Here is a 23066-nt window from a genome sequence, read left to right on the forward strand (position 1 = left end):
GGCATCTCCTGAAACTGTGGTCAAATCCAGATGTCAGAAGTTCAGACCTTGTCCTCTTCTATCTCACTGATTCCTCTACCTCCCATTTCTCAAGATATTTTCTGACATTTCTCTTTGGCTTTAAGTCAGGTTTCTCGGTTGACATCTGCCCGTTAGAAGACTTAGAACCCACATATGAATCCATTGTTACTGCATTTCAGAAATGAAAAAAAGCGGTGGTCAAAACAGGTAAGGAAAGGCCTTGTAGGTCACAATTTGTTTAACTTTTATTTCATCTTACTAATTGTTATAAACAGTGTTGCTTTTCTGTCATGGCTGGGCCTAATCACTGTGTACCTTGTGTTACAGCCGCTTTACATGCATGGTGTCGACACTCAACTGATCCTCTCCCTCACCAAGCACCCCATCACCGCCAAAGCCAACCTCCACGAAGGAATGAAGGCCGTCGTCGACTGGATGAAGATCAGCCGTCTGAAGCTGAACTCGGACAAGACGGAGGTCCTTATCCTCAACTCCAACCCTTCAGACTGGGACGACTCCTGTTGGCCGACGGCACTGGGGGCAGCCCCTACACCCACCGACCATGCACGCAACCTGGGAATCATCCTCGACTCAATGCTCTCAATGACCAAGCAAGTCAACGCCGTCTCCTCCTCCTGCTTCAACACCCTCCGCATGCTCCGCAAGATCTACAGATGGATCCGGACAGATACAAGAAAGACAGTCACCCAGGCCCTCGTCAGAAGCAGACTCGACTACGAAAACACCCTCTACGCGGGAGCCCCCACCAAGCTCATCAAAGGACTACAACGCATCCAAAACGCCTCGGCATGACTGATCCTCAACGTACCACGACAGAGCCACATCACCCCTCAACTTGAGAAACCTGCACTGGCTCCCTGTCAACAAGAGGATATTCTACAAGCTCCTCATCCATGCACGCAAAGCACTCCACAAGACCGGCCCAGCCTACCCCAACAGACAGCTCTCATTTCTACATCCCCAACCGCCAGCTCCGCTCCGCTGACCTCTCACTCGCCACCATCCCACGCATCTGAAGAACAACCACCGGCGGGAGATCCTTCTCCCACCTCACCGCCAAGGAATGGAACACCCTCCCACTGAGCCTACGACAGACGCAATACCTGCTGACCTTCAGGAGGATACTCAAGACCAGGCTGTTCGATCAGTAGCGCCCCGCCCTCCCCAGTGCCTTAAGACCCTCGCGGGTATGTAGTGCGCTTTACAAATGATTGATTGATTGATTGAAAAGAGAAGTGAAATAGAGCTACAGTTATCTTCTATCTCCAGATATAAACTAATCAACTAGCTAACTGTCACCAGAAATCTTTGGACTGATGTAGCTGGTTTTTCGACACTGAGTGAGCACCAAAGCCTACTAACCAGACCTCAGTGCCAGTGTTCTTACCCCAGATTGTGTATGAAACATTGGCTATGCCAAATTGACATAGGCTAACTTAAGTCCCTAGTATATTGTACACTGAGAATGTGGGGTAGAGAGTCACCCCAGGGATTGCAGCACTAGCATGCTGCCCTGAGTGTGACACAGGTAAAGCAAGTCTCCTCGTCATCCATTACAGACTGTAAGAGCAGGTCTAAACTGCTAGACTGGCTTTACCATTTAAAAAATGTCAAAGCCAAACCACCCTCGGCAATATGTCTAAGACACCCTATGGCAGGCCTGATGAGCCCTGCGGCAGAGCGCAGCATATTTCACAGGCCAAACATGTATTTTACATGTTTTGGCAGTAAAAATGCGAAACTGTAGTTTTTGCTGTGGAAAGGCTTGATCATCCCATTGATGGGTACAGGGTTACACTCTGACTTCTCAGCCGTGCTAACTCCTGATTTTGTGCACCAAAGTTGATACTCCAAGGTATCAAACAACTCTTCATTAAGCCTCACTTAATTCCAAGCCGAATTTATTGAATCATGTTTTACAAAGTTACTCCTTTTATGCCTTTAGCCTCTTGTGCCCTAAATGATTGTAAAAGGAGTCTGTTCCTGAGACAGATTCCTACCCTCCTAGGGAGATGTGCTACTCACTCCCGGGAAAGTAGACAATAGAAGCCTGAACTGCAGAGACATATTACCTCCCTCCTGAAGGAAGCCACGTGGGTGTTGGACTAAAAGGTGAGCTTCAAAGAAGAATCCACCTTTGAAGGGCAAATGGGTAACACATGGGAGAGGGGCTGCTCCATTTTCCAGGTAGATGGTCTGGTGCTAGAAACAGGGAAGGAGAGAGCAGTTGCAAAGCCGTTTTTTCTGCAGCGCGCAGCCCCCTTGCCAGCCACAACCTTGAGTTGTGCTAGGGAGCACTAGACGCCAACAGAAATGTTGTGCAATGATGGAGGTGGGTAGAATGGTGCATCTTGTACTAGCCGGATGCCACGCTTCACAGGATGCGGTCATCAGTAGGGAGGAAACCTTGTAGCCCATGGGCTATCAACTGCACCCTACCCTGAGGGTATTTTCTAAAAAAAAGAAAGAGGACCCATGGCATCCCGAACTCAGATCTCAACTGGACTAGAAGGACCAAAGAAGAACTGCTCTGCTGCTGTTGGAGTTCAGCTTGCCTGTAACCATGATATCGGTCGACAGGTAGCTCAGTGGCAACTGGCCTTCTGCCAGGACTTAGAGGACCTCACAGGACATTGACTCCTGTGGCCAGAGCCGCCTCACCATGTAAGTGGACTGAGGAGTAGCTGCAAGGAGACCCCAGTCAACCGCATCACATCTATAGTATCCTTGAGCATCTTTAGCACCCCTTGAATCAGAACCACTCCATAGGAACCTACAGAAAAGGGATAAAAGTGCTTTAAACTGACTGAAGGCTACTCCTAACTTTGAGGTAACTGCTTTTGCAGACCTTTTTTTTTGTTTCCCTGCCTGGCTCCCTACCAGAGTTGGTTGCCTAAAGTGACTCTAAGTAAACACGTTGACACTTACCCAAGTTTTTCTTGAAGATGTTTATGTGTCAAATTAGTTGAATATGCCATTGCCTGTTTATTTTGGTTACTATACTATGCAAATTCTATATCTTTGGATTCCTCCAGTTTATCTTTTTTTTTCATTGTGGTGTCTAAAAATACAATCTATTTTTATAAATTGATGTCAGTTTTTTTAGTGTCTCATGTATTTCTTCTTCAATTTGTTTGGTGCTGTTCTACCCATTGTGTGCACTGAATGGATGGAACTGTCCACGCACATGGTGGGCATGTGTGGAGGATGGCTCCAAGCCGTCCTCACATCCACTGATGGGGGAAGTGCTGGTGCACACCTGGGCTGCCCGCAACACAACCCCCAAGGGTTGGCAGTGGAAGCACTCCCACTGCCACCCCTGCCCACTACTCTAGTGATCTGAATGGCATTTGCGCACAGGCCAAGCACCGGAATCATCAGAGCAGGCCGGTGGCGGAAGGAGGTGAGTTGAGGGGTAGGGTAATGCAGAGAGGCACAGGCAGGAAGTATACTTTTTTATTCCTTTCCCTCAGTGACTTTTTGCAGTGCATTCCTGGTGCACGATCTTGGGGTGGGGCCATGATCGGGCAGCAGGAATGCGCTCACATGCACCGGGACGTTTTTTTTTGTTTAGGGGTACAGCCCCTTGGGCAAGGTATGCTCCGGTAGTAATGGGCATTGTTTTGGCAGTTTTATCTACCTTGGGGGCAGATCAGTCATAGTGTTGAGTTCATCTGCCCCCAAGAGGGGCAGAAAGCCACTAGGCAGCATGGATTATATTTATGAATATGTTGGGGAGTGGCTCCTTGGGCAAGGGTCACTCCCCATAATGGATACAATATTTGTCAGTTTCTGCCCACCAGATTTGTAGGCCCATCTGAAAGCCACTAGTAACAGGGATTTTATAAATGTATTTGTTGGGGAACAGCCCCGTGGGCAAGGGTCAGCCCCTTTGTGGGCACATATTTGTTTGGCAAACTTTAACCACTTTCTGTTCCCCTAGGTGAAGATTGGCCATATATTTAGGCACAGGAAGCCACTAGGCACCAGGGATATTATGTATTTATATGATGGAGAGTGGCCGCTTGGGCAAGGGTCTCTCCCCATTACAGGGGCAACATTTTGGTCATTTTCTGTCCCTCGGTGGCAAATTGGCCATCTTTTTGGGGCCATCTGCCCCAAGGGGGCAGAACACCATTAGACACCAGGGAAAGTTTATGTGTGTGAACTGGAGTTCGGCTGATGTAGTGGTGTACTAGTGGTTACTGGTGTTTGGCTGGCTGTATGTGTACTGGCATTTGGATAGCAGTGTGTGTGGACTGGTGCTTGGCAGGCCATGTGTGTGAACTGGTGCTTGGCTGGAGATATGCGTTGACTAGCGCTTGATGGGTGATGTCATGGACTGGTGCTTGCCTGGTGGTGTGTATGGACTGGTGTTTGGAAGATGATGTGTTTGAACTAGGGATTTTGCTGCCTTTGTGTGTGGTGACTGACTGCCGGCTAACTGTGTGTATGGACTGGCTTCTGGCTGCCGATGTGTGTAGCTGGTATTTGGATGGTGATGGGCAGACTAAATAGTGTTTTATAATGTTAACTGTTTTATTTCTTGTCATCATTTCATTTGTAGGTAGAAAGGGACGGGTTTTAGTATTCAGGAAGAATGGCGCACAAGCAGTATTGACGTAAAGTGTGTGTTGCGTAGCTTAATGGAATGGTGCAGCAGGAAGGGGACACCCTCACAAACCCCTTAATCTGTATAGAAAACTACACAATTTGCAATTAATATGGAACCTGCGCATACATATATAGTCATAGATCCAATGATCACACTTTTTCTAAGAAGCAATCAATACAATCCAGGCGGTGGAATCTTTGTTCTTTATCTTGTCTGGTTTTAATCAAGCGGATGGTATAATTGTAAAAACAGCCAGCCGACACGTGTTTCGTTGTTGAAAACTGTGTTCAACAATTCTTCAGTGCTCTATGGCTGGATCATAAAACTTTGTTGGGCCTTCCTCCGGTGATAATTCCAACCTGGCGTGGTAAGCAAAAAGACTCTTAGCGTTGAAAGTGTTGAAGGTAAGTATACTAGCTATATGTTGGCAGTTATATTGTGGACGCGGACTGATCCCAAAACCGCGTAGGGTAATGTACAGGATCGGTAAAATTTCAACGTGAAATCACGATATCAATGCGGCAGGAAAACAACCGGTAGGGTCCCGGTGCAGCACGGATACGTGCCCTCCTAAGACCCGCCTCTTCCAGATAAATGGCTTTCCCCTCGGCCTCTCTTTCACAGTCTCGTGTCAACAAAGTTTTGTGATCCAGCCATAGAGCCCTGAAGAATTGTTGAACACAGTTTTCAACAACGAAACACGTGTCGGCTGGCTGTTTGTACAATTATACCATCCGCTTGATTAAAAACAGACAAGATAAAGAACAAAGATTCCACCGCCTGGATTGTATTAATTGCTTCTTAGAAAAATTGTGATCATTGGATCTATGACTATATATGTGTGCGCAGGTTCCATATTAATCATTTCATTTGTGATCGTAAAGTTTCCTTTTGTCTTCTAGAGCAAAGCTTTTGATTTTTGTTGCTGCAACTCCTGCTTGCGGTTTCAGCACTGGTAGATCTGCAGTTTGTACAGTTACATGTGCTTGGTAAGAAAAACTTTTTTTATTGTTTTCTTCATATGATTATTATTGCCCTGCATTAATGTGTTTTTCTAATTTGTATAATAATAGCAGCATATTTAGCTTCTGTTTTACTGTGTATCACATTCTCCTTGGATTTGTGCAAGAATTGTGTTGTGTTTTCTTGTATGTAATTGTCTTTTGTTTTTCCTTTCCAGTGGGATATTGTTGGTGCTTTCTGTGTCTGTGCAGGGTATGTGCAGTAAGCATGGGCGGAAAATCCGTTACGCTCGCGGATTTTGCGGATTTTCGGGAAATCCGCAATCCGCGAGATTTGCGAATTTCCCGCAAAATCCGCAAATCCGCGAGCAGCGGATTTTGCTCGCGCTGCTCGCACTGTTCGCGTGAGTTCGCGCCCCGCGAATAAGTGCAAAATTGCAGAAATACGATTTTAGCGAAACTGAAAGTAACTACTTACCAGGTTCAAAAGTTCAGGCACATCATTAGTAGCCATTTCCTGTAGTGCTTCCTGAGGGGCCCCTCCAGAGTTCAGTTGCCAGTTGAAACTATTATGTGACCCTGCTCTGAACCTCAGAATAGTTACACATATGCCACAAAGGTCCTGAATTGCAGCTAAGGGAGACAAGCAGGAGCCAGGCTGGAAGTTAAAATCCATTAATCAGCCCCTAATTCATTATTGTCAGTTGGGGCAGGGCAGGTGTTGTAACTAATTTTGCAACAATGAAAGCACTTAGCAAGTGCAAAAGATCACTAATCAGGGCGCACTAAGGAAGCAGGTGCCAGCTAAAAAAATATTCTGTGACACATTAATCAGCCCCAAATTAATTCAGGTCACTTGAGGCAGGAAAGGTGTGCTTTGCTTTGCCGAAAATAATGTACACTGGACAACCAGAGGGTGTGGTGATGAAACAGAGGGTGGCATGGGTGGGCCAGAGGGTGGCATGAGTAGTCAGAGAGTGGCAGTGGTGACAGAGAGTGGCAGTGATGAAGAAGAGTGTCCCAAACAGGCTGGACACGTAGAAACAACAAGTTCGCAAAACTTGCGACCCGACAGGTAAGTTCGCAAATTGCGAAATTGTAAAAACCCTCGCGAACTGGCAGAAACACGGGCGAACACAAAAAAAAAAAATCCGCAAATTCGCGGGAATTCGCGGATTTTGCGGATTGCGAATCCGCAAATCCGCAAAATTCACGGATTGCCAATCCGCAAAATCCGCTCATGCTTAATGTGCAGATGATCCTCAGTCTGTCTCTAGCAAGTGAGTGGTATTGTTTTTGAGCATATAGGTTTTTCGTGCTTTGTATTGATTGACTTTTCCTTCCAGATTACTGTATGCCAGTAGTTTTACTTTCTGTTTGATAAAGTCACGGTTTGTATATTACTTATTCTACACAGTGTTGGTTATTGTTGACTTATTTGTTGTGTTATTTTTGTTTTTAAGGTTTATGGCCGGCACAGGATTGTGCTCAGCTGGTTGTTAGCTTGCTTTTTGAATCTTACTCTGCCCATGGTTCTTAGACTGAGTCTGCATCAGAGGCAGATGAGGAGGTCCAAGATTCTGGCAGTGGAGTTTCTGTCAGTGAGGAATCATCTGATGAAGCTACTCAGTGTGGAGGAAGTGCCTCTTTTAGAGGAGGACACTAATATGTTGATAGTGCAGGAAGAGACATCTGCATTGCAACCTGGAGCAGAAAGGCTTCCCATTGGAAATGCTGAACTCATAAGCTGGGTTACCGCAAACATGGTGTAGCAGGTGTTGCCTTCCTTTGGTGGTGTTGCAGGGTGTAGAGTTAATACTAAAAACGTTTGCCTATAAATTTCTTTCAGTTGTTTATGGACAATGTATTTTTGAATGAGATTGTTAAACTGACTAATTGGTATGCTGAAAAGTATTTGTGGGACAACAGTGTCAGACTTAAGCTTCACTTTCGAGCTACTCATTCGACACCCACAAATCTGTTTGGGCTGAAGAAGTTCAGGGGTTTAACTTTTTTGATGGGATTGATAAGAAAGCCATTGTGTGCTTCATATTGGTCTACTAGTCCCTTGATGGCAACCACTATATCTTGTAACCATGATCCATGATACCTATTTGCCTCTGCGTTGGATGCCCCATTTCATTGATAATGCCTCAGCATTGTCAGCGGATCACCCTTATTGTGACCGTCTCTTCAAGATCAGGCCTATATGTGATAATTTTGTAGGTTGTTTTTCAGAGCTCTATGTTCCAGGTAAAGAAATAGCTGTGGATGTGTCTATGCTCCTGTTCAAGATTGCAAATGATAGAATTAAGATGTATATGTTGTCTGACAGTAGTACTGGATTTGTCTCTAATTAAGGGTGTTCCGCTATTGACCCCCCTGGTTGTCTGTCCATTTTTGGAGTCAGTGAGAAAATTGTGTGGGAACTTGGTAGATGACGTTTTAACAAAAGGTAGCATTTATACATAAATAACTTCTACACCGGTGTGCAATTGTTCAAATAATTGGTCACAGTGGACACTGTTGCATTTGGAACAATCAGCTTTAACTGTAAAGGTTACCCTAAAACGCTTGTTTGTAAACAGTGCAGTGCCTGGCATAGTGATGGATGTCTAGCTGTGAAAGTTTACAGAGATGATTACATGCTGACTGCCATTTATGACTGCTTGGGCTCAGGCTGCTAAAGTGTGCAAACCTGTGTGCAATTTAGACTACAATAAGCACATGGGTGGTGTTGATAGAGTAGATCATAGGTTGGAGCCTTTCAGTGCTGTTCGTAAGTCATGAATTTGATATAAGTAGCTGTCTGTTCAACTGTTCCATTTGGCAACCTTCAATGCTGTTATTGTATGCAAGAAGTGCTCTCCAAATTCAAAGATGACTTTTGTTCTGTTATAGCAGGTTGAGAAAGACTGCCTTGTTGTGGTAGAGCTGACAAGTGTTCCTAGAGTTGGAGTTGTAGATGATGTAGCTAAATTGAAAGGTCACCACTTTCCTGATTACATTCCACTCACATCCAAAAGAGACTGACTGAAGAGGCGTGTCCTCCTAAGCTTGGGCTGTGTGTGCCCACATGTTTTAAATTGTACCACACGCAATGGAATTATTGGGAGCAACTATGAGCGTAAAAGAAAACGGTCTGGTCTGTATTGTTTTACATTTTTTGTTCAGTTTAACTGTTGGCTTGTGGTTTATGTGGATGGCGCTTGGCTGGAGGTGTGCGTGGATGGTGCTTGGCTGGCAGTATGTATGGAGTGGTGCTTGGCTGGAGGTGTGCGAGGACTAGTGCTTCGCTGCCAGTGTGTGTGTACTGGCCCTTGGCTGCCATTGTGTGTGAACTGGCGCTTGACTTGTGGTGTTCCTGGATGGTGCTTGGCTGGTGATACGCATAGACTGGCGCTAGCCTGGCGGTGTGCATGGGCTGGCACTTGGCTGGCGGTGTGCATGGTTGTTGGTTTGTAATATACCATTTTTATGTCTCCACAATTGGTTTTGGGCCCTTTCCTGTCACAGGCAATTGGCCCACCCACACAAGTGAAGTATTATTTTTATTGGGAGACAGAAGGGAACTCTGTGTGCCTTCACTGTGATCTCACTGCTTTCTTGCAAAGAAATGCAAGAATAATTTGACTTGTTCACTATATTTGAGGTTTGCAGGGGTTCTGGGTGAGAAGACGCAGGGGGATCCACAATAGCCACAACTCCCTGTACTCCCCTGGGTGTCTAGTGTTCAGAAATACCTGAGATTGGTAGGTTTCCCTAGATGGCCGCCAAGGCCATGACTAAAAACGCAGGTACCCCTCTTGCAAAAGCAGGTCATCTTGTGATAGATCCTTTTGATGTGTCACCAATAGGTTTTGGTGACATTCCCTGTCTCTGACACTTAGCCCACCCACATAAGTGAGGTAGCATTTTTATTTGGTGACCTCAGGGTACGCTGAGTGGTAGTACATTTGTGGCTGCCTGCAGAATCCAGCACTTTTCCTCACAGAAATGCAAGGAAGAGGGGTTTGTAGGCCACATTTGAACGTTGTAGTGGATTCTGGGTAAAAAACCTAGACAGAGCCACGCAAGTCAACCCATCCTGGACTCTCCTGGATGTATAGTTTTCAAAACGGTGCAGGTTTGGAACGTTTCCCTAGGTGCAGGCTCAGCTGGGGCCCACAGTCCACAGCTTTCCACATTGCAAAAAACATTGTTTTTCAATGGAAAAATCTGATGTTGCTATGTTGTGTTTGGTGTCTGTTCGTGTCGTGGTATCTTGTCCCACTCACACATGTGAGGTAGCATTTTTATAGGAAGACCTGGGGGAACACTGGCTGAAAGGACATTTTTGGTTGCTTGAAGGTGCCAGGACTATTCCTCACAGAAATGCAAGAAATCTGTGTTGTTTTAGCCAAAGTTTGAGCTTTGTCGCAGATTCCGGGTAGAAACTCCTGATGAGAGTCATGCAAGGCACCTTACTCTGGAGTTCCAGGTGTGTCTAGTTTTCAAAAACATGCTTGTTGGAAGGTTTTCACAGGTGCCCGCTAAGCTGGGGCCCAAAACCCACAGATATCTACATTGCAAAAAACACATGGGTTTTCAAAGTAAAATGTGATGTGCCTACATTGTGTTTCAGTGTACAAGAGTCAGGTAGGGCCGTAATACTTATCAAAGACAAAGGGGGGTACTTGACTCATTGGTATATTCAGCTTTTATCTCTTCATAGCATTATTCAGGTATTTCTGAACACTAGCTATTCCTGTGAATGCTTGTACCTTTTATGTTTGATTTGGATTATTTATTAAACCATTTTGTTTAAGATTATTCTATATTTTTTGGCAACATTTTTAAAGGTAAGAAAAGAAGATCCACATACATTTTAAATGACATAAATAAATAATACATGCAACAAATCACAAAGTTACATTCATGGACAAAACATTGAAAAATACAACAATTCAGAAAGGAAAACGTTTTTTTACACCATTTCATTAAACATAAGGCAAGCCTTCTGACTTTCAATTAGGCCAACAATCAAGGCAACACCTAACAAAGGGAACCACTTTCTGCATATAGGAGGGGAATTAATTTTTCAGTCCGATTCCCTCAACCACAAAAATATAATGTTGACAGTTCTGTGGAAATCGAAAATAGTTTCTATTAGCATAAGCTGAAGCCATCTTGTCTGTGGCATTCATTTTGTCAGCTATGTAATTCTTCCGTCTTCACTGCTGCTTGCCTTTCAATGTTACTTGTGTCATCAGCTTTAGTTAACTCCTTCAGTACTGAGCCAGGGCAATGTATGAGCTCAGAAAGGCCTGTAGCTGCTAGAATGCACCTGTTTGAGAATGTAACTGTCTACCATTACCCACTGATGTAAGCAGTCCTGTTTCCCCTCCCACTGCTGAATAAGTGATATCCATCTGCCCATGTTTGTTGGTAGCTATTCCTGTGTATGCTTGTACCTTCTATTTGGGTCTACATGCTTACTCTGCCACAAACTCAGTATAAAAGGTCCATGGTCTATGTATTCGAGTCACTATCTTCTAAAACACTTGAGGCTGTTGTATCAATGTGGTCTCACTCATGAGTGAATAAACTTCTTATTTTGAATTTTAGATTCAGTGTCAATCTCTATTTTGTTGGTCTAAAGGACCCGTGGACAAAGTAGGGTGACCCCTGCACCAGGGAGCCCCTAAAAAGGCACATTTCCACAGTTTGGCACCCAACTTGGGGCTCATCCGAGCGGCAGCCACCCGAAGGAATGGTCTTGATGGAAGAGTGGAATCTTGCTGAGGAGATGTCCTGAATGAGGAGACCCTTGTCTTTGCAGACCAAAGTGTTTTTCAGGTTTTCTTGATCTGACCAACCAGTTGGTGGTCAGTCCCGACTGAGAGTTCCTTTGGCGCATGTTTTGAAGTGACCATTAGGTTGACCAAAAGATTGGCAGTTGGAAGTTTGAGACTTTTGTTTTGTAAGGGTGCTGAAACGGCACTCTTGATGTTGGATTTGCTTGACCAAGATTCTGGTTTTGTATGTTTGTTTACCTATTGCAATATTTAAAGGCAGGTAATGTGGAGATTTTTCTCTACTTTGCTATATCTGTGATAAGTAATATTTTACTATAATTTGGTAGCATGCCTGTTCCTAGCGCACTTGGTCGGTTGTGTTGCTGTCTTGGAGGTACCAAAAAGGATTTAAAAAGAAGTCTGCTGGCTCCCCCAGAGTGGACATCTAATAGGCATATGCACATTAAATATAGTATTTCTTCCCTAATGTATAGTACACTGTGGAACAAATATACGAAAAAGGATTGTGATCTACAATGGCCTGTGAATGGATTTTTAGATTTTAAAAAGGTTCAACATGTAGAGTAATGTGTATTTGAAAGAAAAAATAGACAGATTATGACGATTGTATACGAATGTGGGAGAAAGAAGTACGAGAGAGAGTGAAAAGAGCAGAAGTTATAGCAGACTAAGAACAACGAAAAACGATATAAAAAAGCATTAAAATAAAAAAATAACAAAAAGAAGGAAAAAATAGAAAAAGAGGATAGGGAACGCCGATTAGAGGTACATGGCCAGCACCCTATTAGGCGCCCTATTTATCCCATACTTAAAAAACCTCAAGATGATGTCATCTTGTTAGACAGATCTCCACCCCGTATACATTTCCTAGTGCCCCTGAGACTGAGGTTTCTGATGAGGAACATTTGTACTCAGATGTGAGGGATATAGATAAGCAAGGTGGGCGGCACACTCAATCCGTACCCGGAACTCTAAACAGGAGCACTCATCCTGCCGGCTTTTTCTCCCCGCACTACGGGGACTTCACTGTTTAGGAGTCTCTGCACCCCCCCGTGATTAACCACGTGGACGCGGACACCATTCTGAACAACTTATACAGAAGTTCTCTCACTGAATCAATATTTCTACTCGAAGCATCTCCTTACACGCGTTGGACAGTACTGTAACTGAACCACGTACTACGAAGACTTGAAAGCACTTAACCCGGTCTCTAGCGGGGCCAGGTCGGAATTATCACCGGCACTGCGACCTGTGGTTCTACATCCATTAACTACAGCCCTGAGGAGTCGCGGAAATAGTGTATTTTTTTGCGACGAAACACGTGTCAGCTGGCTATGAATGAGCAATAAAAGAGGAGCCGAAATACTGGTGGTCCCCTTTCTTCAATAATGGAAATTTGAACTTTTATATGTCCATTGAGACATCTCTTGTGTCTGTACTTTGTTTAATTTAGTGTGCAGCAGGTTTTGTCTATATTGTATATGGTGTGTCTCCACACACACTTTGGAGGGGTTAAAGGGATTTTCCCCTCACCTGCATGCACCTACTGCCCGATACCATACCTCCTGCGCATTATCTGTGAGCAGTGCGCCCAGTATTTCCCTCACTCTAAAAAACCCTGTCCGCAATTGTTGGCACACTCAATCTACTTTGACCAAGAAAAAGAAAGATACATTTTGGGACATTGCCAGAGAGGAAGCGCGTCGGACTACTACAGCGACGGCCCTCACAGTTACAGTTCAGACTTGGGAAATCGCCAAACAGTTAAATTGCTTAGAAAAGTTCTCTTGGGAGGTGATATATGTTTGGCGGCATAATTCTAATGAAACAGAGCCAGATGATATCAGTGTTGATTATAAACAGTTGGTAGATGGGACTTTCCTTTTTTCAAACGTACCTGATATCATTAGTCGAGTGGTCAAATTACGAGAGGAAACATTGCATTTACGAAAAGAGAAAGAGTTAGCTAGAAAAAATTACATTGTAGAAATAGCTCCATTTCAAACAAAGGAAGTAAATCTTTCAGTAGATGCGAACAAACCTAGTAGTAGTGAAGCTGTTATGAAACCAGTGCGTGAAGCTGCGCCTCTGTATGTCCCTCCGAAGAGTAAGGGCACAGATGACGATAAAACTTCAAATGATGCAAAGGGATATTTAATTTATAATTCGGTCTATACCCTAAGGAGTAGAGCAGATGTTATGGCTCTTAAAGCTACTTTGCCTGATCTGCGGAAAAATCCGGGCGCTTGTTATGAAGAAGTGGAAGGAGCTATTAGCTGCAACACTATGACCCTGCCAGATATTGATATGTTTTTTGGGGGGACTTATGTTGCCCCCTGATATGTGGAGAACAGTTCGGAAGGTAGACAATATTGCAGCTTATAGTGATTCTTGGGTGCATTTAGAGGAAATAGATGTGGTTAGAAACCGCAACAGGTGATATTAGATCTTCCCAAAGCTATTGTTACTAAGTTGAAGACTCTCATAACCCCAAAGAAAATAGATTGGACCAGGTTAGTATCCTGTAAACAGAAAAAGAATGAGTTAGTTTCTGATTTCTTTTCACGATTTGTAGAGACATTCCATGGTTTTAGTGATTAGTCATTGGCCAATGATACGGGTAAGTATTTGCTTGTTGATAAATTTGCCACTAACATGTTGCTAGAAATAGCTAGTCACCTAAAGGCCAGCGAGGGTTCATGGACTACGTCTTCCCCAGTCTCCCTTTTGACTATGGCCCAGTATTATGAGCGTCAGGAATTGGAAGCGAAAGGCAGGGAGGATAAGAAGGTTAAGGAGTTAAAGACAAAAGTTATGTTGGCTCAAGTCTATAGTCCCCCATTCATAGGCAGTGGTAGAGGTGGACGTGCAGTATATACCCCTGGTATACCCAGTTGCTTCTTGTAAAGAGACTGGGCATTGACGTTCTGAGTGCCCTCTTTTGCAAAGCCGTATAAAAGATTGTGGTGATGGACGGAGCATATGAACCAATCAAACACTCACACCCAGTCAACAGATCTGGGTTTAATCCATCACTGTTCTTTAGCCCACTCTGCCACCCCAGTTCAGACATGGCCATATGCAAATCAGTCTGACCCTGTGCCTCATGGGAACAGTCCAGCCCGAACTGCCAAACCATGCCTTCCCTGGATCGGAAACAAGCTTCCTAGGACCGGTTTCTGGCATTCCAGCTGTCTTCAGCCAGGCATGCTTGAATCCAGTGGTAAAGTGAGGTCTTATATAGCGCTCGACTTACCCTTGGGCATCTCGGCGCTTGCATTGGGAACCCATCCTGGCCTTTCCTTGTGAGATAACCCGTACTGGGCATCCCCAAGGTGAAGGCCAGGCATCCCGCCGCGGGGGCCGTTGTGGAGATTAAGCAAGCTTAATGCCCAGAGTTGCAGAATGTGAACCCATGATTAGAGTGGGCACCGAAGCGAGAATTATCGAGTCCGTGGACAATTGGGCTCAAGACCCTGCTGCGTCGAGAATTGAACCCTGGTCCCGGGTCTGACCTCTGCTTCAGGGTATGCCTCCTCTAACCAGTGAGCCACACTTCTCCACAAAGTGAGCAGGGGACTCACATCTGAGCATACCCTGCCAACTTATGGCAAGCAAAGCGGTACAAAACGGGGTGGTGATGGACGGAGCACCTGAACCAATCAAACATTCACACCCAGTCAACAGATCTAGGTTTAATCCATCACCGCTCTTTAGCCCACTCTACCACCCCAGTTTAGACATGGCCATATGCAAATTAGTCTGATCCTGTGCCTCATGGGAACAGTCCAGTCCGAACTGCCAAGCCATGCCTTCCCTGGACCGGAAACAAGCTTCCTAGGACCGGTTTCTGGCATTCCAGCCGTCTTCAGCCCGGCTTGTTTGAATCCAGTGGCAAAGTGAGCAAGGGACTCACGTCTGAGCATACCCTGCCTGCTTATGGCAAACAAAGCGGTACAAAAAGGGGTGGTGATGGACGGAGCATCTGAACCAATCAAACACTCACACCCAGTCAACAGATCTGGGTTTAATCCATCTCTGTTCTTTAGCCCCCTTTTGTACCTCTTTTGCAAAGCCAGCAGTTCCACTGGGGAAGTGGTGGTGTGAAAAGACACCCTTGAAATTCAGGAAACAGGGGAGGTACAGGAGCTCACCCCAGATACTTTTGACAGACAAAATCAATATCAAATGTCTCATTACTCTGCTGATACTCTTGCAAATTCCGATTATGCATAGGGATGTCTAGGATGGGATAAGAAACCGGTTGAGGTGCCAGTAGATCAAATGGGTCCTGATGTTGATGCAAGCGTTTTGGGATCTTCTGATCTGTTTCTGGTTGATACAGGATCTACTCATAGTGCTCTGTCTAAAAAAATTGGTTCCTAGGGCTTCCCTGTCTGGCACAATGATCACATTGATAGGATTCGATGGGACACCTACACTTAGCCCACTGTCACAGCCATTTGCACTCAGTCTTGATAAATTCACTGCAGCTTGTCCATTTCTGGACTTCCCCTACCACACCTGGCAATATTGTGGGTATCAATATGCTTAAATATTTTCGTGCTACAATTCGTTGTTCTCTTGAAAGTGTGAGTGTTATTTTAAATAACAATTATCCAATGTTCGAGAGATCCTGCTCTGGGGTGCTTACCTAGTGTGAAGAAGGAACACTGTTATTATTCATATCTCTTGCCTCCAATCATCACAAAGTCTCTAAAAAGAAATTACAACTTTGTAGACAGCAGGTTACCTATTTAGGTCACCTCCTGTCTAAGGGGGGATGTGCACTTACACCAGGCCACATTCAGATCATTTTAGACATTCCTATACCACACACTCAGAAGGTTATTTGTGCACTGATTGGCCTTACCTTTTTTTGCAGGCAGTGGTTCCCTAGTTTTTCACAGATTATTAAACCTTTGTTGGCCCTTTTTGACTAAAACTACTCTGATCCCTTTCCCATGGACTACTGAATGTCAGAATGCCATTCAACAGCTACATCAAGCTCTTTCTTCTGCACCAGTATAAGGAACTCCAGACAACACTAAGCTGCCTTTGGCGTGGTATGTAGCTTTGCCCAACTTTGGAAAGAAAGCGGCTTTCTCAATTCACATGGGGAAAAAAATAGTGCATGGGGAATTAGTACATAATCTCCTTACTGCCTTGACATATCCTAAGAAAAGTGGCAATTGTTAAGTGTAGTGCCCACAAGAAAGTGACTGACAAAGTAGGAGCAGGTAATGCCTTAGCAGACTACACAGCTCGTGAGACTGCAATGCAACAAAGTACGACATCTATGTATGTAGTTAAATCAAAGGCCGAACATTTTAATCTGCCTCAGTTGATGAATCAAACCAATGGTCCAAGGAGGGAGCATTGGATGATGAGGGCTGTTGGAGGAATAAAGAAATGACAAAATGGAAGTTACCCGCAGCCTATTAACACCCTATGATTCACATGCCACATGGGCCATCACATGTTGGAGCATCCTCAGTAGCAAAGCAACTTATGCAAGTTTGGGATCATCCAGAGATTGTCAGAATAGCTAAGAAAACTAGTCCAGTCCTGTCTGATTTGTTTCCAGTATAATTCAGGAAAGTGAACGCTAACTCTTATTGGAGGGTTTGCGACACCAACTGCACCTTTTGAGGTTCTGCAAATGGACAACGGACCCTTATTTCATTGGACAAGTTGTTGAGTATCTCACAAAAGGGTTTGGAATTAAGCAGAAGTTTTGTGCTGCTTTTTGCCCCCAATCAACAGGGCTAGTAGAATGCTACAACTCTAAATTAAATTTAAAATTGGCAAAGATACAGGTTTCCACATCTTTGAAATGATCTGATGCACTGCCCTTGCCATTGCTATCCATTAGATCAAAACCACATACATGGTCTGGCCTTACACCGTATGAGGTGGTTTTTGGAAGGCCAATGAATATTTGGGCGATTCTTAAGCCTCGCCCTATACATAATGTACCCTATGTATTGATGAGTGACTATTTGTCACAGTTAACTGACAGCTTTTCTTCTATTTATCAGCAGGTACAGGAAGCTCTTTCAGACAGGTCACAGGGTGAAGGCCGAGATCTGTGGCCTGGGGATTCCATTCCGCATTCCTTTGTGAACCCAGCTGCATTGACAGATCACAGCGACATTGGCCACAGAGAAATGACAAGCCACGTCACCTGAAGGACATGAGGAAGCCTTCCTGGACCACACGATCCCTGGGATATCTAGATATCTGCTTTGATCCAGGAAGAAAGACATTTCATCGCAGAAAGAGACTGTTTGAGCCACTGTCCTGGGTGGTAAAGACTGATTTCAAAGGAGGGTATCCATTTTTAGTGACCACGCGTCTCAATGTTAGTGAAGAAACCAACGCCCACCCAGGACCTTAGGGCACCATCTGTTTTGTTGTTTACCGATGAAAATGAGCTTGCCTAAGAAAAAAGAGATCGCTGCGACAATGTGCAATGACTGTACAATCTGCATTCTTGGTCAAACTTTGACTGTTGCCATAATCGCTACTGTAATGTGGGTCGTGGAGGAAGTAATGCCTGGAGCCTCCTTACCTAACATTACTGTTACATCACTTGCTGAAAAAATGAATCATCATTTTGATTTGCCGCAACATGAACAGGTATACTGGCAAAATCTGAGAAACAATTAATTTCTTCAAATGTTGCATCAGACACACCAGCTAAGCAATGCTACTAACTGTTGGGTTTGTGGCAAGATTCCTCCTCATCAGAACATAAAAGGAATCCCATTGTCACTGCTGACATTCTCTCACAATGGCTCATGCCCAGCTTGGTTCAAACTTCTACATGCCTCTGATGAACAAAATCTGTTACTCCAACGAAGATGGGGACCCACAAGCAAAAGGGACTGCTTTAGAAATAGAAGAATATAGTAAAAGAAGTGTAGCAACAAACTATGTGTATTCAAATTATAGATTGGCTAAAGGAAATGGACCCTTGTTATCTCTGTGCCATGACTACTGGTCCCCTTTGTGTACAAAGAGCAGGCTATGTGCCAGTGGGCCACAGTAACTGTACTGCAGTGTTGCAGATGTCTACGAGAGGCCAAAGCAGCATACTTGCATTACATCAAACTTATTTCTGTGGAACTAAGGCATACTACTTCCTACATCCAGGATGGTCTGGTACCTGTTACAGCCTTCCTTCAACCATCTGTGTTTTTAGCTCCCCCAACCTACCATCAAGATTTGTACTTGTTTAATCATTATGATGGTAGTAGGGGAAAACGTGCAATTCATGTCGACCCAACAGATGTTTTGTTCCCTCTGTATTTCCACTTGTACTACTTGTCTACCATCTAAAACAACTGTCAAAATGTGAATGCTCGTTTAGCAATAGATCAAGATCAATAATATAATGTTAATTGATATATATGACATTTATCATACCCCTTTAGAAGCATGAGAAGAAGTGTTAGCTTATGCTAAAAGTCCTGTCTGTGGAAATCGAAAATAATTTCTGATAGCATAAGCTGAAGCCATCTTGTCTGTGGCATCCATTTTGTCAGCTATGTAATTCTTCCGTCCTCACTGCTGCTTGCCTTTCAATTCTGCTTGTGTGATCAGCTTTAGTTAACTCCTTCAGTACTGAGCCAGAGCAATGTATGAGCTCAGAAAGGTCTGTAGCTGCTAGAATACACCTGTTTCAGAATGTAACTGTCTACCATTTCCTACTGATGTAAGCAGTTCTGTTTCCCCTCCCACTTTGCTGACTAAGTGATATCTATCTGCCCATGTTTGTCGATAGCTATTCCTGTGAATGCTTGTACCTTCTATTTGAGTCTACATGGTTACTCTGCAACATACTCGGTATAAAAAGTCCCATGGTCTGTGTATTCAAGTCACTACCTCCTGGAACACTTGAGGGTGTTGTCTTGAGTGAATACATTTGTTCTTTTGAATTTCAGCTTCAGTGTCAATCTCTATTTTGTTGGTCTGAAGGACCCATGGACAACGATATGGTGACCCCTGCACCAGTGTGCCCCTAAAAAGGCACATTTTCACAGTTACTCAGTGTTTTAGTAGAATGCCAAAAACTCTGAGAAACAGTCAAAATTATATTTTTGTGATTGAGGGAATGGGACTGAAAAATTAAATCCCCTCCTATATGAAGAAAGTCAGAAGACTTGCGGTATGTTTATTGAAATGGTGTAAAAAACATTTCCCTTTCTGAATTGTTGTATTTTTCAATGTTTTGTCCATGAATGTAACTTTGTGAATGCTAGCATGTGTTATTTGTTTATGTCATTTGAAATTTATGTGGATCTTCTTTTCTTACCTTAGAAAATTTCACCCAAAAATATACAAAACATCTTGAACAAAATGGTTTAATAAATAACCCAAATCAAACATAAAAGGTATTGGTTTGATTGCTGCTATAAAGAGATAAAAGCTGGACATACCTAAGGAGTCAGATACCCCCCTTTGTCTTTGATACCTTGCGTTTCAGGCATGTTTATGCCATTGGCACACAGGCTGGGAAGCATTTTTACTGGGAGACCTGGGGAAACAATGGGTGGTAGGACATTTTTGGCTGCCTGCAGATTCCAGGACTTTTCCTCCGAGAAATGCAAGGAAAATGTTTTTTTAGGCAAAAGTTTGAGATTTGCAGGGAATTTTGGATAAAAAATCCTGCTCAGAGTCACGTATGTCATCCCATCCTGGACTTCCCTGGAGTCTTATTTAAAAAAAAATTGCTGGTATGGTAAGTATATTTAGGTGCTGGATGAGCTATGTCCCAAAATCCACGGTTACCAACATTGCAAAAAACACATTGTTTTTTAGTTGAAAAATGTGATGTGCCTAGTTGCATTTTGCTCCAGTGACAGGGACTTGGCCCACCCACACATATGAGGCAGCGTTTTTATCTGGAGACCAGAGGGAATACTGGATTCGTGATTGCCTGCAGATTTCAGAACTTTTCCTCACAGAACCTGAAGGAAAATCTGTTTGTTAGGCACAGTTTGAGATTTGCAAGGCATTCTGGGGAATAAAACCGGGCGAGAGCAATGCAAATCACACACCCTGGACTCGCCCAGCTATCTAGGTTTCAAACAAGTTCTGGTTTAGTAGTTTCCCTAGGTGCCAGCTGAGCTGGGGCCCAAAATCCATAGCTACTCACATTGCAAAAAACACATTGTTTTTCAGTGGAAAATGTGATGTGCCTACCTTACGTTTGGGGTCTGTTTGTTTAGGCTGGACTTGTCCCACCCACACAGGTGGGACATTCATGTCTGCCTGCAGATTTCAGGACTTTCCCTCACAGAAGTGCAAGGAAAATGTGTTTTCTTATGCACAGTTTGAGCTTTGCAGGGGATTTTGGGTAAACAATCCTGGTGAGTGCCATGCAAGTCACCCCACCGTGGACTCCACCCGGAATCTCCTTTATAAAAACATGCTGTTTTGGTAGGTTTCCATAGGTGCCAGCTGGGGCCTTAACTCCACAGCTATGCACAATGCAAAAAAAACATATCTTTTCTGTGGAAAAATGTGGTATGCCTATGTTGCATTTGGCGCCCGTTCATGTCTCAGGCACTTGGTCACACACACACAGGTAAGGCACTGTTCTTTTCAGTCGACTTAGCAAAACGCTGGGTTTTAGGAAATTTGTAGTTGCCTCCAGATTCTAGGACTTTTCCGTATAGAAATGCAAAGGAAATGCTTTTTTAGACAAAGTTTGAGCTTTGCAGGAGATTCTGGGTAAACTAAAACATGGTAAGAGCCACGCAAGTCACCCCACTCTGAAGTCCCCCGGTCTAGTTTAAAAAAAACTGCTAGCTTGACATATTTTCCTAGGTGCCAGGTGAGCTGGGGGTTAAAATCCACATTCTAAAAAAAACATACATTCGCCTAAGTGAAATATGATGTCTTCTAGGTCAAGATTTGGAGTCTTTTGTGTCACAGGCGTAACGCCCAGCCACAGGTCTAGTATGATTTTAATCGGGAGACGTGGGAATATAGAATAGTAGAACATTTATTGCCAATTGGATATCTCTATGTTTGTGCCTTTCAAATTTAAGCAAGTGTGTAACACACAAGAAATTTTACAACAAGCCCTCTAAACTACATGCTTGTAAGGGTACCCATAAATTCAGAGCTGTACAAACAACTACTGCTCATAAAGTCAGAATCTCATCTACATTTCAGAAATACAAAGTTTTCCTTCATATCCTTTTTCCATTCTTTATAATTTACCAAATTTAGTGCTAGTCGGTACACACTGTCAGGGGCAGCTCGGTTGTTGGATCTGGGCACGTTGGGTTCTTGGAGAACCTACAAACCCTATACGTTCCCACAGCCAGAAGGGTTAATGGAACACAATAGTATATTGCTTTTGAAAATATGCCATAGTAAATAAAAGTTACAGAGTTTAAAAAAAGGCACACCATTTTTCAACTCCATTTCAAAATTGTTTTGTTTCAACTGTTCCTTTTTCTAGGAAAACCTTGAAGTATCTAAACAAAGGAACCCTTGCTGAATTCAACGTTTTGTCTACAGAGATGTATAGCTTTCCAGGATTTACCATGGGTTTCACACCTGTTTCTACTACTAACTGGAAGAAGGTTGAAAGCACACAAAATAGGAAAAATGGGCTATCTCTCAGAAAAATTTCAAAACTGTGTTGAAAGTTTTGATTTTCTGATTCAAATCTGTCTGTTCCTGAAAGCTGGGAAGATGGTGATTTTATCACTGCAAACCATATCTTGACACCATTTGCAGAAAAAAGTGACACTTTCTTCTGCAGCACCTTTTCCCATTTTCCCCAGAAGAAAACTGAAATTTAGCTGTATTTTTGCTAAGTTCTCAGTCCCCTCCAGTCGACTCAACAAAACCTGGGTACCTTTGGAATCTGAGGATGTTAGAAAAAGGATGCAAAAATGGCATAGCTACCTTATGTGGACAAAAATGTATGAAGGCCTAAGCGTGAACTACCTCAAATAGCCAAAAAATGTCTTAGCACTTAGGGGATTAAATGCTTAACACTCGTTCCTTTCTGTAAGCCTGACTTCTCGGAGCCACAGCTACCTAGGGTTCAGCTAAATGTTTGACAAGCTAAACTTACTGGCTCTAAAGGGTTTGGTAAATGTATTACACAGTGATGTCACACAACTACACAGTGTAATACACCACATTTCTTCACTAATGCCTTCTCAAAAAGCCTAGTTAATATCTTTAAAAAAAAAGGTAATTGTGGATCTATTTCACTTCTCCTTTCCATTAGTAAGGTCAGCAAAACCAATATTGGCTGTAAAAGTCATATGGGGATTAGGCCCTGCCATAGCAGAAAATGAGCACTTGTTATAACAATTAGTAAAATGAGATGACGCCTAGACAAAAATGTGCTCAGCTGCCTCATCCTACTGGACTTTTCAGCATTATTTGAAATTGCTGATCATTCCATATTGATCTCACGAATTGACAAGGCGGGCATATGTGGCTCTGCAAAAATGTGGCTGGCCACGTTTTTCACTGAGAATCCAATTTATTCTTTCCATCCTGTCTGATCCATACTACTGCAGGTGAAGTGTGGTGTACCTCAATTTTGTTTAGTATTTATCCCTTAGGCCCATTGTGAGAAGCTGGCCTGGTATATGATGTCCACTAATG

The sequence above is a fragment of the Lissotriton vulgaris genome, chromosome 2_1 (genome assembly GCF_964263255.1).
Source record: "Lissotriton vulgaris chromosome 2_1, aLisVul1.2, whole genome shotgun sequence".
NCBI lineage: Eukaryota > Metazoa > Chordata > Amphibia > Caudata > Salamandridae > Lissotriton > Lissotriton vulgaris.